General features: G+C 41.4%; 1 protein-coding gene across 10 annotated transcripts in view; it reads right to left on the bottom strand.

Annotated features, from left to right (window-relative positions):
• The window catches only part of CADPS (calcium dependent secretion activator), a 459608-nt gene that overhangs the window by 193220 nt on the left and 248716 nt on the right, over window positions 1-17672 (bottom strand). The gene's annotated exons all lie outside the window — the stretch shown is intronic.

The following is a 17672-nucleotide window of genomic DNA, read 5'->3' as shown; positions in this document are numbered from 1 at the left end:
GGGAAGGAGAAATCCACCGCAAAGCAACCTTCTACTGTGTGTTTGGAGAGCATCTGCTTCATCGCAGTCACATCTCTGTTTACTATTTAAAGCTTCTTATTTGCGGAAGCCTCCTCAGACCATATGTTATCAACAAATGTTGCTAATCAAATACACACAGTAATTTTCATTAGAATTTCCTCCACCCACCCCCACCCTCCATGAACAAAAAAACATTTGCCACAAAGGGAATATACCTCCCAAAATGACAGTAAACATCCACTGCAAACCTTTGACAACAGAGTGATATTTACAAATGCATATGTGAATAAGCCAAGACAACACATACACTTTAGGCAAATAAGGACCCTTGGAGAATTGGATTTTGTGCAGGTTGGTCTTGGGGGATGATGTCATTAGTTGCCATGGCAATGCTCAGCATAAGGCCATAATTCATGCCACAGAGACAGGATTTGCATTTATTCAAGGTATATGGCTCGTGTGAGCTGGGTGTTAAATTGGTGTGGTTCTTAAAATTAACTGTGAGCTTTAACAAGGGAGAATTGTCATTTCAGGGAATGAAAGTGCCTTGGTCCCGTTGCTAAGAGGGAAAGTTAATAATTGCCTGGAGACAACTGCATTAAAATCTTCTGGCCTGCTTTTCAGGCAGACTGCATGATATTCTATGCCAAGCGAATCAATTGTGCCATCGCAGTGTGTCTCATGCAAACTAATTGATAGGATGTGATTCGGGGCCTTTAATGTACCAGAAAAGCTAAACTACCTCTTATCTACATAAATGAGGCATTTGCTTTGTAGAAATTGGGTTGTCTGTGAGGCAGAGAGATGAAGGCTCTGGTTCGCCTTCTTGACATTTCCACTGGAATGTCTCCTCTCCAGGAATCTGAAATCAAATGTATCCAAACCTCAGCTTTAGCTTTCTCCCCTCACATCTGTTCCTCTAAGGCTTCTCCAGCTTTGCCACAGGAACTGCCAGCCACCCAGACTTCACTCTTGTTTTCTCCTCTTCCTCCCTCGTCCACTTCATCATCAGGTCTTTCATACCTCCTACATTTATCACACATTGCTATAGAGGAAAATAAATCAGAAAAGGGAGGTTGAAAGTACCAGGAAGAGGGTGGGCCAATGGGGTATTAGCAGATGTGATGGAAACAGAGGCTTAGAATGTGCTTGTGTGGCTGGGCTTACCCTCTGGTGCCTCTGTCATCCTCAGAAGCAGAGCTTCTTTCAGGTAGCTGTTATCGCTCCAACCTGCATCTAAGATGCAGGAACAGGCCTGAGGCCAACACACAGTGAGGAGCCAAGACCAACCAGACCCACATATTGAAGCAGAGCCACCCAGATGAGCCTGGCATGAATCAGCCAACCCCTACCAATTTGCAGATGAATGAAGGAAATAAATGACTATAGTTTTAAACCATTGAGTTTTAGACGGTTTGTTACATAGCAATAGCCAACTGATATAGTGCCTTTGTTTGGCACTCGTCATTGTGGTTCTACTGAATGTTCAATAGTTTGGTCTGGAGTCGTCAGGTAGAATGGTACATCCTGGAGAACCCAGACATATGTTATAGTCCCTTCATACTCTTAAAAAAGTCTATTGCAGGGGGATCCCTGAGTAGCTCAGCGGTTTAGCACCTGCCTTCAGCCCAGGGCATGATCCTGGAGTCCCAGGATCGAATCCCACATCAGGCTCCCTGCATGGAGCCTGCTTCTCCCTCTGCCTGTGTCTCTGCCTCTCTCTGTGTGTATGTGTGTGTCTCATGAATAAATAAATAAAATCTTTAATAAATAAATAAATAAATAAAAAGTCTATTGCAATCACTCAATAAACACCTGCCTATTGACCTTGCTGCCTTAGAAAAATAGTTTCCAGCTCATATGTCCTCAGAAAACAGCCTCCCTGTTTGCCAGTCTCTCCACAGTATGAGAACTGGATTGCGGCCTGATTGTGCCGGCTAAGGCTGCCAAAAGCACGGTCTGGGTCCCCTAATGAGCAAGAGTGTCAACACCTCCCAAGACCAAGGCAGGCAGCCAAGGTCTCTCAACCCACTTGCGGTCAAGTGCTCCCAGGGGAAGCCCTTACCACATCAAAGGTGCCCCGATCAAGCCTCCCACATGGAAAGCAATGACCATGAAGCCAACCTCAGCAGCATTCAAGTGATCCTAGCATTTGTGGCTCTGACTGAGTAGGCACCCAAGCTGCGCTGGGCACTCAGAGGCAGTACTTGAAGGGTTCAGGCATAGCCATTCAGAGGTTTGGCTGCCCTCCATGCAGCCAGCCCCATCCTGTGAGACCTCCCAGTTGCCTTTGACAGAGGGGATTATGGGAATTGTTGTTGGTTTTGCTTTCATGGGCTAGGTTCCCATCATCCCACAGAGAAGGATCCCTGAGGACACTGTTGCGAGCCATGCTTGTCTCTTCCCCTGGGACTGGCTTGTAGATTTGTTCTTTATTTTCCCCTCTGTTTAACATTTATGAGAAACTACTGGGAGTGGTCATGAATGCCAGGAGTCTCAAAGGGAAATGGTGAATGGGCCAGCTGGCCAAACGTCCATTCTGAACTGAGTCTGAAAGCACTGGGGCAATTGCTCTTGAAGCCACAGGTATGGCATTGGCCCAATGTAGAGCCAGAGAACTGTCCTTCAAAAATGACAAATCTGAGTTGTAGAGAACTATCACCACTGCTCAAGCAGATCACGGTATACTGACACCATCTCAGTAGAGTGAAAATACCACCCATATGCCTAGCCAAATCTGGCTCCCCTTGCACTGGCCACCACAGTCCTCCACAGGGCCTAGCTACTTTTACTCTGAGATTCCCAATCACACAATGTTAAACATGCTAAAAGTACTCCAAATCATCTTGTAAAAAAAATGTATAAAAAAGTGGATAAAAGTTGAATTGCATTCGACTAGTGGATATAGGTTAAATTTAAAAGACATTTAATTTGATATTATTTTTGATTTTGCTGTTATCTTTATTTAAGGGTTACTCCATTTCCTTTTGAGATTTTGATAGTTTCCTAGGCTCTTGAAAACTACATGGGCCAAGGCACTGTACCTACTTAAGTCTAGAGAATAAGGCATGCTTGGGTGGCTCAGTGGTTGAGCAACTGCCTTTGGCTCAGGATCAATTCCCTGATTGGGGTCCCCATGGGGAGCCTGCTTATCCTTCTGCCTGTGTCTCTGCCTCTCTCTGTGTGTCTCTCATGAATAAATATATAAAATCTTAAAAAATAAAGTGTAGTGAATAAGATAACTGCAAGGCCAAGTGTCTTGCACCCAGATGTAACTAAAATGTTACATCTGGCTCTGGTTTCACTCTGAAATAATAAATTTGAGGGCTCAGCAATTGATAAGAGCCAGAATTAACTATAATTTGCTTCAATTCAACCTGTACACATTCCTAATAAAAATCAGTTTTATGTCCTTTGCCCAGGTAAAGTAAGCGGACAGACATTCCTATCACACACTTCTACCTGGAAGGTCTGTGTACTTTCCTTGTCTCAGTACTAGGGAGACATAAACTTACAGGAGAGTGCTCAACCAAGCGTACCTGCAATGCCCAATGTGAGGGCCCATCATTCATTCAGTTCGAGACTAAGTTTTCTTGTTTGCTATGGATTGGACAGTATTAAAGTTGCCTTCTTTAACTCCCTGAGTGGGTAATGGTTGTAAAAACCTTTTAGTGCTTCTAAAGTTCTTACAAGTGTTAGTTATCTTTTCACAGTGGAGACTTTTTGTTTGTTTGTTTGTTTTTTTGGTCCCATAAGGATGCCTGATTCCTTCCTTCCTGCATCTTCCCTTCCTTGTTTAGAGATGTTGTGCAAGGCATACAATGAAATCCATGTGGAACTCCTCAGATTCACAGTGCCTCTCAGCTTTGCTTTTAATGGTTTCCACCTCATTTAGGCCTAGTGCTTGGAAAGTCAAGTGGCAAAAACAAAGCCAGGTGCAGCTTCTGAGAAAATCTGAAGATGCTGTGGTTAGAAATTTGGGCTTTACAGTCATATGGACTGGTGTGAATCTTGGTTCTTTGTCTGAGGGGCTGTGTGACTGTGAGCAAGAGACATAACCTCTCTGAGCCTTAGTCTCCTCATCTGTAGTTTGGAGAGAAGCAAAACACCTGCCACATGGGCTTATTACAAAAAAATAAATTATATAATTCAGGCAAAGCACTGGAAAGGCAAACACATGATAGGGCTTGGCCAAATACATGTGAGCTGCTGTTATGAATAAGCTCCTGGAAGTAACAGTCATTTAAAAGGAATTTTAGGAAGCCAAGCGGTTGAATTTGTAGGCTAGCACAAATTTAGTCATAACTAATCTTATAAACAACAACAACAACACCACTTTTTTTTTTTTTTTTTTTGCAGAGCTGGGTGGTTAGGACCAACCATAATCTATTTACCATTAAATTCTATGTATTTTGATAGACTTGTTTCCAGACGTTTATGATCAAGATATCTACTTAGAATTATTCAAACAGCAAGTGAAGCGCAGATTCCTTCTTCCAGTCCTCCTACTACCTCACTGGCCATGCCTCCTCAGTCCCCTTTGCTGCTTTTCTTCCTCTTGTCTCTAAATTTTATCACACCCAGGCCTCAGTCTGCAAACCTCTCCTTTTCTCTATCTACAGCAGTGGTTCTCAATGGGGGCTATCTTGCTTCCTCTCTCATCCCCTGGATACATTTGGCAATGCCTAGAGACACTTTTGGTAGTCATGACTGTGGTTGGGGGTCATGACTGACATCTTTGAATAAAGGCCATGGATGCTGCTAAACTTCCTACAATCAACAGGACAATCTTCAGCAATGAAGAATGATCCAGGTCAAAATGTCAGTAATGCTGAGGTTGAGAAATCCTGGTCTACATTGATCACACCAGTGATGTTTAATAGGCACTCCAACTTAATATGTTTAACCCTCAACTTTTAATCTTTTCTACCCAAAATCCAAACTGGTTGCTCCTAAAGTCTTCCTCATGTCAGCAATTTGCAACTCCATCCTTTCAATTGTTCTAGAAAAATCTGTAGCTCCAGCAAATCTGTTGGTTATATCTTCAAAGTACAGGCATAGTCACTTCTGACTGCTCCACCGACCCCACTCTGGTTCAAGTCACCATCGTCTCTCTCCGTTGACTTATTACTATAGCCTTCTAATGTGTTTTTCTGCATTTTCCTTGTGTCCTGCAAACCCTCAGAAGCCAGAATAATCCTTTAAAATGGAAATCAGTTATGATCACTCCTCTGCTCAAAATCCTCCTAGTGTTTGCCCATCTCAGTCAAAATAAATGACAAAATCTTCACTATCGCCTCAAAGGCCCTACGTAAGTTGGACCTTCACTGCCTCTGACCTTCACTTTCACTGTTCTTTACTCAGCTCCAGCCACAGCTCTTTGTTGTTCTTTAAAAATTCTTTTTTTTTTTTTTTTTTTTTTTTTTGTTCTTTAAAAATTCTTAACACACTTCCACCTCAGGGCCTTTGGAGCTGAGGTTTCCTATCTTTTGAAATCCTCCTGCCCCAGTATTCTGCATGAGTCAGTCTCCAGCTTCCTCCAGGCTCTGCCCAGTCACTCTATCAGTGAACTCTCGCCTGGTTGTCCTGAATAAAACAGTACCCCTAGTACTCCTCATTCTCTATTTTTCCCCTGAGCACTTGCTGCCATCCAACATATATTTTATTTTCTCTTGTTCTTGTCTTTATTGCCTGTCTCTTCCCACTAGAAGCCAAGCTCTGTGAAGGGCAGAGGCTTTCGTCTGCTTTTTTCCCTGCATATCTAGATCTAGACTAATGCCTGACACACTGCAGGGATTTCATAAATACTTGTTTAACCAATAATCAATTTTGAAATAGTGTTATTTATGAATTTTAATGTCAGAATAATTTTCATTCATTATAAACAGGCTATTCCAAATGCACTAGACCAGGAATCAGTTCTTTGCCACTTATATGTTGTATAGCCATAGGAAGCAACTTAAATTCTTTGGGCCTCAGGTGCCTCATCTGAAAACTCATCAGAGTTTCAATTTCTAAGTTGTTATGAGGTTAAATGAAATAAAGCATATAAAGTATTTGGTATCATGCCCATGACATACAGAACACTGAGAAACTAGTAACAGGTGAAGTGATAATAATGGGGCTGTACACGGGGATTTTTTTTTTCTAGTCTGTACAGGAACCCACCAAGAATTCACTTTTTAACCTCCAAATTCAAAGACTCTCCCTGAGTGTCCCCACCTGCCTCTTTCTTATCTATCCACAGCTAGAATTCTAGGCCAGGTCTGGGGTCCCCCAGGCTTCTGAGCCCTCTGATTTCACTTATTTTAATCCAATTCATTTCAATAGATAATGGCCTTAAGTACTGAAGGGCAGTATTATATTTATAATGGAGATGAGTCACTGGGTGCCAGGCAAACGACTTTTGTCCTGTACTTGCAAGATGAGAGAAGCAGGAGCAATAATACAGAATTAGGGACAATAAAGAATTGATTGGACAGCTTCCCTTACTGATCTTTTTGCATTTCCCAGTGAATGAGAGCAGGTTTATCAATTTAGCTGCAAAAGAGCTCATTTGTTGTCGTTGCTTTTGGTTGTTGTTTTTCAACTGTTTGTTCAGTTACAAATTCACCCACCTGTCCAATCTATGTTGAGCACCGTATGTGTCAGGCACTGTTCTAAGTTCAGGGCAAGACTGAATGAATAAGACAAAGAGGTTCCTTGTACTCATGAAGATAACCAAATAAAATAAGCATGGTGATTTCTGAAAATAATAGGACCTATGAAGATAGGAGAAGGGCTTCATGGAACAGAGAGTGGCTGGGGCAGAGCTACATTAGGTGGGTGGTCAGGGGATATCCTGTCCCAGGATGTGATGCTTGAGCTGATACCAGAAAAGAGGGGTCTCCATCCTCCTCTATTCTCTCTGTTAGTGAAATAAAGGGAGAATGAAGTGATGGAATCACAGCTTCAAACCCACCAGAAGGGGGGGGACCTAAATTCTTGGTCTGTACTTTATCTCTGGTACCCCAGCATCCTGAAAATACCCACTGAGCAAATGAATGAGTCTAGTTTGTTATCCTCTCTCCCTTCCTCTTTCCCTGTGTCTCCGTTTCTCTGTCTCCTTGTCTCTTCAGTGCTCTTTCTCAGTTTTCAGAGCTCCAACGTAAACCAAGCAGGAGTTTAATTAGCAGATATAAGAAAGAAGGGTCTCATGATGAAATTTGTTCAGGAAATACTATCTTAACCCAAAACTGGTGACTTTCTGTAGGATTTCTCAGAATTTCTATTATGCTAATATACATTCTAAATCTTCAAGAGGGACCATAGCATACATTTCCCAAACTTATGTAACTATAGAAACTTTTTCCCAAAGAGGTTCATGAATGGCTAGGGTGTAGTGGGTCATACTCTGAGAAACTTTGAATGAAACTGACCAATGCAACAAGGAAATTCTTGTTAGCTAATAATTTGGTTCTGGATAACCAATGTCATCTCTAAAGAATGTTGGGGCAGGGCGTCCTCCTCTTATCCCAATACTAGTATCCTGGTATAATCAGTAAAATTAATTATCACTGTGTAAAAGAAAGTAATCAAACCACTTAAAAGGCTCAGCTAGAAGGATACAAGGAAGGCTGTTCAATCTGCTGTGGGTGGCACAGTTGGTGGAAAAGATCTGGGGGATGTGGAAAAAGGGAGGGACCCCTATATACATCTTTTTCTCCCTACTCCTCTCTGTCCTTCCTGAGTTACCACCATTCAGCATGACCTTGAAAGAATATCCCTTTCCTGCATCCTAACTCCCTATCTGCTGCAGGCAGAAGGCTTGGGGGGAAATCTTAAATTGTTACATTCTAGTCTGTGTAATGCATCCATTTTAACTATTAACCACCACCATGGTCATCAGTTCATTCCAATAGCTACCACTTACTGAGCACTTACTATGAGCCAGGCACTGTTCTGCATGCTTGCCTCTACACTGTCTCATTGAATCCTTACAGTGAAGCTGTGGGGTGGTGAGAGTTGTTAGCCCTGTTTCACAGATGAGGAAACTAAAATTTAGAAATATTAAGTAACTTAAGAAAGGTCACATGTTTGCTAAGTGGTAAATGTGACTTTCCCTTCCTGATGTTTGAGTCCTATTCTCAGTCATTTTACTCTAATGAATTGATCCAGGATCTCAGGTAGGGTCATTAGACCCTCAAGGGCTCCAAACATGTGGGTAAATATGCAGGCAGTGGTCAGAGAACCAAGCTGAGCTGAGTTTTGTGAGCCTTCTCCAAAGGTAAGCTTTTGACTCCTGTTTGCAAAGTCAGTGCCTGAGTTATGATATAGAAATTCTAATAATTAAGAAGTGAATATCTAAAAAAGAACAGTAAAGATGAGAACTTTAATGAATGATCCTCGATCATGTTGATGATGATTTCCCAAAGGTAAAGAGCCAGAGACTTGGCAATCGTTTGAAAAGGCTCAATACCTGGATAGGCATGAAGCTTAGCTCCTACCCCTTATCCTATCATCTTCTGGAAACAGCATTTGTTGCCTGACCCTTGTAAGCATTTCCATTTATGATCCCTGCTGCAAGGAATAGGGAGTCTTTGGCAGGGCAGTTATGCAATGATTATTGTATATGTATGTACATAATCTATACATAATGATGTAATATTTATTATTATGTAGCATCTATGATCTGGAGCTCTGAAATCAGGCATACCTGGGTTCTGTGTATCAGATATTGGTACAGATAGAGATATGGCAGATTGCTATCTAGCTATGTGATCTTGAGTAAGTCTTCTAACCTCTCTGAGCCCCAAATTTCTCATTTGTAAATGGGAAATAAGAACGTCTACCTCTTTTGGATGTTGCAAAGATTAGATGAGACAATAAATGTTAAGGGTTCAGCACTGTGTCTGGTACCAATGGAAGTCCTCAATAAATGTTAGTTGGCTTGTAACTGAGGATGATAACTGGTTAAGAATGTACAGAAAGAGCAGACTAAGGAGAGGCCAGGGAGCAAAAAAGAGTTTTGATGGGACAAGAGAAGGGAGTCAAAATCATACGTTGCAGGGAGGATGGATAAGGTACTGAAACAGAGATTTCTAGGCTCTATCCCATACATACTACATAAGAATTGATAGAGAATAGCCTGTCCAAGAGTGTTTGTTTTTAATTATTCTCCTTGGTGATTTTGATGCTTGGTTATGTTTGTGAATTACTGTACATAGTCTACAACAGAGTCTGGGCAAAGAGCAAACAGGCCTACAAAAATGCTTCAAGTTTCATGAATATGAACAACTGAACAGGCTTTGGTCTCCCAGTCATAGATTTTGCCTCAATATTGGGTGGCCCTTTAAAGAAAGAAAGGGTGAATTACTCAGTTTCCTTGAGATGCTGACCACAGGTAATTTGTCTTTTCTAGTTTGTCAGTGGCTAATGGGCATGTTGGAACAGTGGCTCTTGGAATGATGACTCTGTAAGAGTTGTAATACTGACTGTTAGTAGTAGGAAGTTATAGCATGATTCTCCCACTCTCTAGAAAATAATGGTAATAACAAAGCCGTGGCGGAGTGCTTACTATGAGTCATTGTTCTAGGTGCTTTTACACGGGCTATCTCATTTAGTAAAAAAGAATTGAATTTGAGTTGAATGAATGTTGACTATTACATGTCTCAGTTGGACGAGGTCAGCCAAACTCAAGAAGACTTGATAAAGCACTGGAGTCTAAGACACCAATTTGCACTCTATTCCTAGAAAGCAGATGTAGATGAAGAAAGAATGGTCTGCTTTAATGTGACTATCTCACAATATTGTGGGACTATCAAGCAACTAACAGATATAAGGTCAATCCCAGAGGGAAGGTGAGGGAGAGAAGCAGAAGGAGAAGAAAAAGAAGAAGAAAGGAGAAAAAGAAAAGAGAAAAAAGGAGGAGTGGGAAGGAGGAGGAGGAGGAGAAGGAGAAAAGCATTTGTTTTTGAGGAAGATGTTGTGATAAGTAAATTTGTTGAGAATCAGAATTCAGTAACCATTAGTATTTTAACCACCCCTCCCATTGCTTTCAGATTTACATAAATAAAATAACTTCACGACCTTCTGAGTACTGCCACATAGTTTCACCTCCTTTCCCATGATGGAGAAGAGCAGAATCAATACTACACTGCTTTTCAATTAAGCTCTAGTCTACGTTGCCCCAAGGAAGTATATGTGTCTTTTTTCTCTGCCTACAAATGCCTTCCCTCCCTCCAACCAGACTACCAGGAGCTTGGGCTCTGGTAGTTCATTATAAACACAATAAAATCAGGTTTATTCCCTCCATCAATCATCCAAGAAAATTCATAGAACTGTGGTCATTAATTTCATCGCTTTAAGTGGGGAATGATAATTTCATTATCCATTATGATTGCTTGTAAATTTTTATGAATTATTTGCATCATTAAAAATTCAACATGTGCCTAACATGAAAATGTAGAGCTGCTTGGATTAGACAGACTCTTGTTTTTCTTCTCCTTCTGTTTTATGTCAGGCACGATTATTGGTGATGTTTAGGGTGTTAAAACTTTCTCTTCTTCTTCATAGAAGGTGGCAAAAACAAAGCTATGTTCTAGGGCAGAGTGAGAGAAAATGCCAAAAAAATTAGATAAATGATACAAATGAGTGACTGATATATAGTTTAGCCCTTTCTTCAGGGGTGGTATTTGTAGGGCAATTTAAATGTTTGGCATATATTCGTACCTTACCATAAAGAGTTACATTACGCCTGATGGTCATGTCTAGGGACAATGGCTTGGCCAATGCTTTATTTGTAATAATGGATCGTGTTACAGCACATCTTGTCTTTAGTTCTACATCTTGTCTATAATTCTTTGTATATTGTCCACAACATTTATGCTTACTATATTTTACTATATCCTCGACAGGATGCTCAGCCCTGTACAGCCATCATCTGCTTGCAACAAACCAGTGATGCAAGTACATCCTTGCAACAAACCAGTGACGTAGGTACGCCTACTTCTTTTTTACAAGTAAAGTGTCCCAGAGACTCAGCAAGGCTGAGGGCAGTTTTTGAATGTTTAATACCAAAGACAACTCATCATAGATATATGTTCTATCTATATATTGTATTATGTCCAAATTTTATTAAAATTGTTTGAGCAAGGGGATTCCTGGGTGGCTCAGTGGTTTAGTGCCTGCCTTTGGCCTGGGGAGTGATCCTGGAGTCCAGGGATCGAGTCCCACATTGGGCTCCCTGCATGGAGCCTGCTTCTCCCTCTGCCTGTGTCTCTGCCTCTCTCTCTCTCTCTCTCTGTGTGTGTATCTCATGAATAAATAAATAAAATCTTTAAAAAAATTGTTTGAGCAAACTTAGCCATGTTTTAATTACAGATAAATTTTTATGCACATATCCCTTAAACCCTGTAAGAAAAATCATGCAGAAAAGGGTAGACATCTTAAATTTTATGGTTTTATGGTACTCCGGCACCCTGGGAAAAGATGTATGATCCATTTCTCAATAGACATTAATTGATGATCTTCTCTCAGTATACTACAATGTTAAGTTTTGAGGTGCTAAGAAGATGTCTAGCTCCCATTTTCTGCCCTAGTTCATTTGAAGGACTGAATAATTACCTGTACAATTAAGGAACTGCAAAGAGGAACTAAATAGTTTAATATAGTTTAAGAAATGTCCTAAGGCAGAATACAGTGAGCTAATAAATGAATAATAGAGGTAATGAAGACTGTGGTTCAGGAGAGAATGAAACTGATGTGGTGGCAGGGATTTGGGAATCCATCACAGTGTGTGTGTGTGGAGGGGCAACTAGAATAGATCTTAAAAATGGATAAAATCTGGACAGGCAGAGGGAGTGTATTGGGGAGGGGAAGTTGAAAACAATTGTTGCTCAAAATCTTTCAGTACTGCCCTTTGCTCTCAGGATAAATTTCAAATTCTGTGTTCATTTCTTCAATTAATAAGTAGTTATCAAGCACCTACTGTGCTTGGAATCATTGCAGACATGATCCCTGCTTTTATGAGCCCTAGGCTAATGGAGAAGCCCAAAATGAAATGAGGACATGTGTGATGATATTTATGAAGGGGAAGGCAGAGGGACTGAAGGATCATGTAATGTGGAAGAGTATTTAATATAGGGATTAGAGAGGGGAAGGCTGCTTAGTAACAATAATAGCATCTGACACACATAGAGTTAGTTCTTCACTTTCAGAGAGGTGTTGGGAGTTATGGAGGATGGCTGACTCAGGCTGCTGGATAAAGAAACTTGTAGATTTGGTATGATAAATGAGCTATCACAGGGCAGGGAGAGTTGGTCCCAGGAAAATTGGTGCAGCTCACAGGCATGTGTTATTTTTTCCTGTTCAACATTCTTGCCCCTGCTTGTAGGTATAACATTCCCATCCTTCCATGGGCACCATCTCTCCCGGACCTTGTTCATATGGTTTGAGTGAAGCTGACCCCAATCCTGAATTGAGAGGTTGTCATTCTTGGTGCTGTATTTCCTAGGCTATGATGACTGGTTCATGGGTGGATACCTGACTCAGTGGATTCAATAAGAGTCAGCCATAAGACTTTGGCTAAAACCACAGGGAAGGAGAAACATTTTCTGCTGAATTTACTATACTCACTGAATGTAATCCATGAGCCCTTGGCAGCAAACGGCCACTATAAAGTATTAGAAGCCCCCTCCCATAAGGAAAGAGGCTACTTGATAATGAAGACAACCCAAAGAAAAAGAGCTGAAATAGGAAGAAACTTTTGTTGATATCTTTTGAGCATCTAGATCCAGCCATGCCTGTAGCCCCAGACTCTTCCGTTATAGGGAATAATGCAATCTCTTTTCAGTCTAAGCTAGTTAGAATTAGGGTTCTGTTAATTGCCACAGAAGAAGGCTTTAGTAAAGCAAAGCCCCATCTACCTGTATTTTTCACCCACCTCCTCATTTCCCATTTTACTTCTTCCTTTATTCTATGTATCTCTTCCTCTCAAATGCCTGCTGTCTCATGCTCAGAGCCTGACATATTACTCTTCCAATTGTCTTGGCACTACTCCATTATTTGGACATTTGAAAACTCTTCTTAATCAAATTTTACTTGCCTTGACTTTTATTCCTTCAGGTTCTTAATAGAATACTGACTAGTCTGAAAACCTTTATCTATTCATTCAGCTCACTTACTGGCACCTAGTATTCAGGTGCTGTACTAGATACTTTGAGTATTAGGTAGTAAACGTCCCTGCTCTTAGCTAACATTCTAGATTAGTTACAATAATCTAAGCTTACATAGGGATTGACAAATATGGATGGATGACCCAGAGATGGCCAAACTATGTCCTGTTGACCAAAGCTAGCCTGCTGCCGGGTTTTGTAAATACAGTTGTATTGGGGCACATCCATGCTCATTCATCGACGCAGCACGGATGGCTGCCTTCACACCAGAATAGCGGAGTTAAATAGTTGTGACAAAGACTGCATGGCTTGCAAAGCTAAATTATTTGCTCTATGGCCCTTTACAAAAAAGTTTGCCAACCCATGGTCTAACCTATGTTTCCTCACAAAGGAATGTGCAGCATAAATGGGACCCCAAGGGATCTGGTGTTTCAATTCAGTTCTTTTTAATGGTGGATGTACACAAAGGGTATGCTTGAACACTCAAGGGCCTGGTAGCACTGTCTGAAATGCTACTCTGTAAGCCTCACATTTATCCAAAGCATTCTGACATTAAAAACCTTACACATTTTACATTCTGCCCCATAACATGGTTGTTTGTTCCATATAAAAATAATGTTTCAGATTTTAGCAATACATTGATAGGACAAGAAGATGTTGAACTCTAGGACTTTGGATTCCATGAATGTTCCAGGTTGAAAAGCATGGTCTGCCTTTAAAGTAATAAATCTTTAATGTGGGACTTTTCAAGTCATAGTTTAGAGGAGAGCGGGTTTTCTCTAGCCTGACAGTCCTCCTTTCCCCAGTCAAAAATGACAGCAATCAGGAAAGGCAGGGCATGTAGCTCATATTTGATCTCAGCATCTGCCCCTTGTGCCTCTTTGGAATACTGGGAATTGACAAGCATATGAAAAAAAGTTTTCGGTGTACCATATTTTTAGGTTTTTTTTTTTTTGAAGCATTTCAGTTTTCCTACTGAGAGGAGACACTGAGATATTATTCATTGTGCTATGCTTTGTGCCCTTCCCTCTAGTGACCTCTCTTAGAGATGCTTTGTTGGAGCTCATCAATGTATTATTTGTGGATAGAGGCTGCTTTAAGTATGCATCTCCTGGTTTGAGGTTATGCGTATGGATTCTTTTGTTGCCTTTATTTATTTGTTTGGAATGTTTGGTTGCAGAAAGATTATTCTGTGTGACTGGAACATTGCATTTGTTATTGATACAAAAAGGCATTCATTATTTATTGGGTGCTATTGATTTTTTTAAAAAGTTCTTGGAGAACCGGGATCTGTTCATAGTATTAGCTGTTATTTAAACCTATTAGAATGACTCACTTAGCCATATCAACTCAGCCCCTTCCTCTTGGCAGGGCACGGATGGTAGGTGGGGCTGAGGGGCTGTGACCACTAAAGGGTAACTCATGAAAGACACTGATTCAGGGCCTCCTAAATGTCCAGTGTTATGGACTCTGAAGGATCTCACTACATCAGTACTGCAATCACTGTAAGGTGAGGCTTTCACTCCCATTTTACAGACATTGACATTTATAGCCTTTAAGCAATGTGATCAAGATCACTCAACTGAGGAATGAAGGCAGTAAGTACATAAATAATAAAAGTGAACATTTATGGAACACTCGATATGCCAGGCCCTGTGCTAAAAGCTTCACACATAGTATCTTGTTTCATTGTCACAGAATCCCTACAGAGCAGGCATTCTCATTAATGCCATATTACAGAGTGGGAAACTGAGGCTCAAAGATGTTAGGGTCTGCTGCAGATCACCAGACTAGTAAGGAGTGAAGCTGAGACTCAAGCCTATACAGGTGGCCTTTAGAATCTTTTTTTTTTTAACCTGTACTGGGGCACGTGGGTGGCTCAGTCAGTTGGGCATCTGCCTTCAGCTCAGGTCATGATCCCGGGGTCCTGGGATGGAGCCCCCATCGGACTCCCTGCTCAGCGGGGAGCCTGCTTCTCCCTCTCTCTCTGCCTGCAGTTCCCCCTGCTTGTGCTCTCTGTCAAGTAAGTTAATACAACCTTAAAAAAATAATAGTAAAAATTAAAAACCCTGTACTAATGCCCATGCCCCTACAGGTTAGAAGTGGAGCTGGGATCTGACAAAGGCAGCATGCCCTGAAAACAATGCCCCTGTGGCTCTTCTATTAGTGCTGGACCCCTGGACTGGTACCTCTGCCAGAAAGCCCACCTTCCTAATTGAGCAGGAATTCCAGAATAGAAGAAGAACTCCTCCTCCCTGTGCTCTCTCAGCAGGCAGGTGGGGAATTGGAAGGAGCACTGGGCTGTGAGTTCAGAGCCCCAGGTTCCAGCCCCTGCTCCAGTCCTGTGCAACCCTACGCAAGCCCTGTGTTCTCTCTGGTTGGTGGCCTCACCTATAAAGTGAGGGGGCTGAGCAAGAGGAACTCAACACTCCCTTCTGAGTCTAGTCTCTTTGTGTCATTTCATCTCTGGCAAAGGTATTATAGATTTTCCTGTGGATCCTGTGTGAATACAAAGTATGGACCAATCTCTGGATGTGGGGGAGCCACAGAGTCTTCCAGAAAGTGGACAGAATGTCTCATTCTGGAAACCTCCTTGGGGCCATCCCTGTGTCCAGAGGACCTTGACCTGAATGGAGGGAGGGAAGGCAGGTGGCAGAGGAGCATAAAGAGGTGGCTGGTGTGAGGAGTGTCCTACAGGAAGGAAGTCAAGCATAGAAATGCTTGCTGGGATGGCAAAATCCCAATGACCCAAACTCCCTTTTCCTCACTCTTAATGGTGACTTCATTCTCCCCAAGCCCATGGTCCTACTCACTTTTGAACCTTTCCTAAGGCTGCTTTCTTCATTAATAATGGCTTCTCATTCCTCTTACACAAACCCTACTTATCTCCCTCACAGAAGTCTCATCTCCTCTGTGTACCCTTACAGATAATTCTAGTTCTCACTCACCTCTCCCTCCATCTGCAGTTATCTCCATCATGTATAGTTTCTTTAATTGGTTCCCTTGTGTTGTTTTAGGTTGGAGCTCAAGTATCTCCTGGGAAGTTGGGTCAGGACTGTACTGAACATGCCCTTCCCCCATCTCAGAGGGCCTGGGGCATAAATTGGAGATGAAATGGAGTTCAGTGTACCGGACTTCTGCATACTCCCACTCCAAAAACAATTTTTTTTTTTTGCATTTCCACAGCATGCCAGTTTGCATTCTTGGTGTGATGGATATTCAACAGAATACAAGACAAACACAATGTGGTTACTTGTGTTCCGACCTTTGTTCTAGTTTCTGCACCATTAAACTATGTCCAAAAGCAAAACAATCAGGCTTAGATGCATCAAGCACATCTGATTTGTTTTCCAGAGCATGATAATTGTAGGCTTTCCTCTTTAAGCCAGGATTTTAAAGGTAGGGAGTCAGCTTTGATTAAGTAAGAAATATGAAAATGTCTTGAAATGGAAAGAGCCAAACATTAGCTATTGGTATTTTTAAGGATCCTATTTCCTTCTTCTTATGTAATTTTTTAGTTTGTCCGTGGGCTGGGCTGTGAGGATACACTGGCCTATTTAATCATTTGTTCACTGATAAGACACTTTGAGACATGGAAGAGATTCTTGAAGCACCCCCCCCCAATCCTGTAAAAGGGTAGTTATGATAGGATTTAGCCACTAGATGGCAATCCCAGGCTGTAAATGCTTCCCCAATTTTGTGATTATTGGACTTCTGAAAGAGCGTTGCTAAAATTCAGCCATGGGACATTTTTATCCTGCGTTCCCAAGCACATTTCCCTTTGCTGCGGAAATATTTCAGTTGATTTGGAAATGGTCAAGAACACACTGAGTCCTCTGCATTCTTAACTATCTTGTTGATTCAACCAAGGAAAGTTAATTGATTAATAAAGAGGATCTGTAGCTAGGGGTTAACATTTAAATGTAATTTAAAAATACCTGGATTAATTAAAACAACGGAATTAGAATCTATTTTATTTGAAAACATATAATAGTGGTATGGAAGGTAAGTGTATCTCAAGAAAATTCTATCTCTCTTCTCTGGGAGTAGACCCCCATATGTGGGGTGGAGATGGGGTTCTAGTGGTTGTGTCTACACCATGTGGCTTTGCCCCTTGTCTAGAGCTGACTGAGCCCATGGGAGACCAAGGTCCAAACCGAGCCATTCCTGGTCTCATACTTTGGAGACTCTAATACCTAGATCAGGGAGACAGAGAGGTGGGAGTTGAATTTTTGAATGAAAAGTGCCATTAAATTATTCTTTATTGGTGGCTGATAACTCCTTAGCATTTAATTAATACTGAAATACATCTCTCCATTTACTCTGATTGAATCATCTGAATCCAGTTCCATCCGTGGACACCATCAGGAAATGGACTAGACTGAAATGGATTTCTATTTATTTTTGGTGTGTTAGAAGATAATATGACTGAGAATAAAGCCATAAATTGATTTACACTAAAGGTCTAGCCATCTTGCTCACAATCTGTACCTTGGT

This window comes from Canis aureus, chromosome 19 (assembly GCF_053574225.1).
Source record: "Canis aureus isolate CA01 chromosome 19, VMU_Caureus_v.1.0, whole genome shotgun sequence".
Lineage (NCBI taxonomy): Eukaryota > Metazoa > Chordata > Mammalia > Carnivora > Canidae > Canis > Canis aureus.
This window is presented reverse-complemented; position numbering and strand designations above follow the sequence as displayed.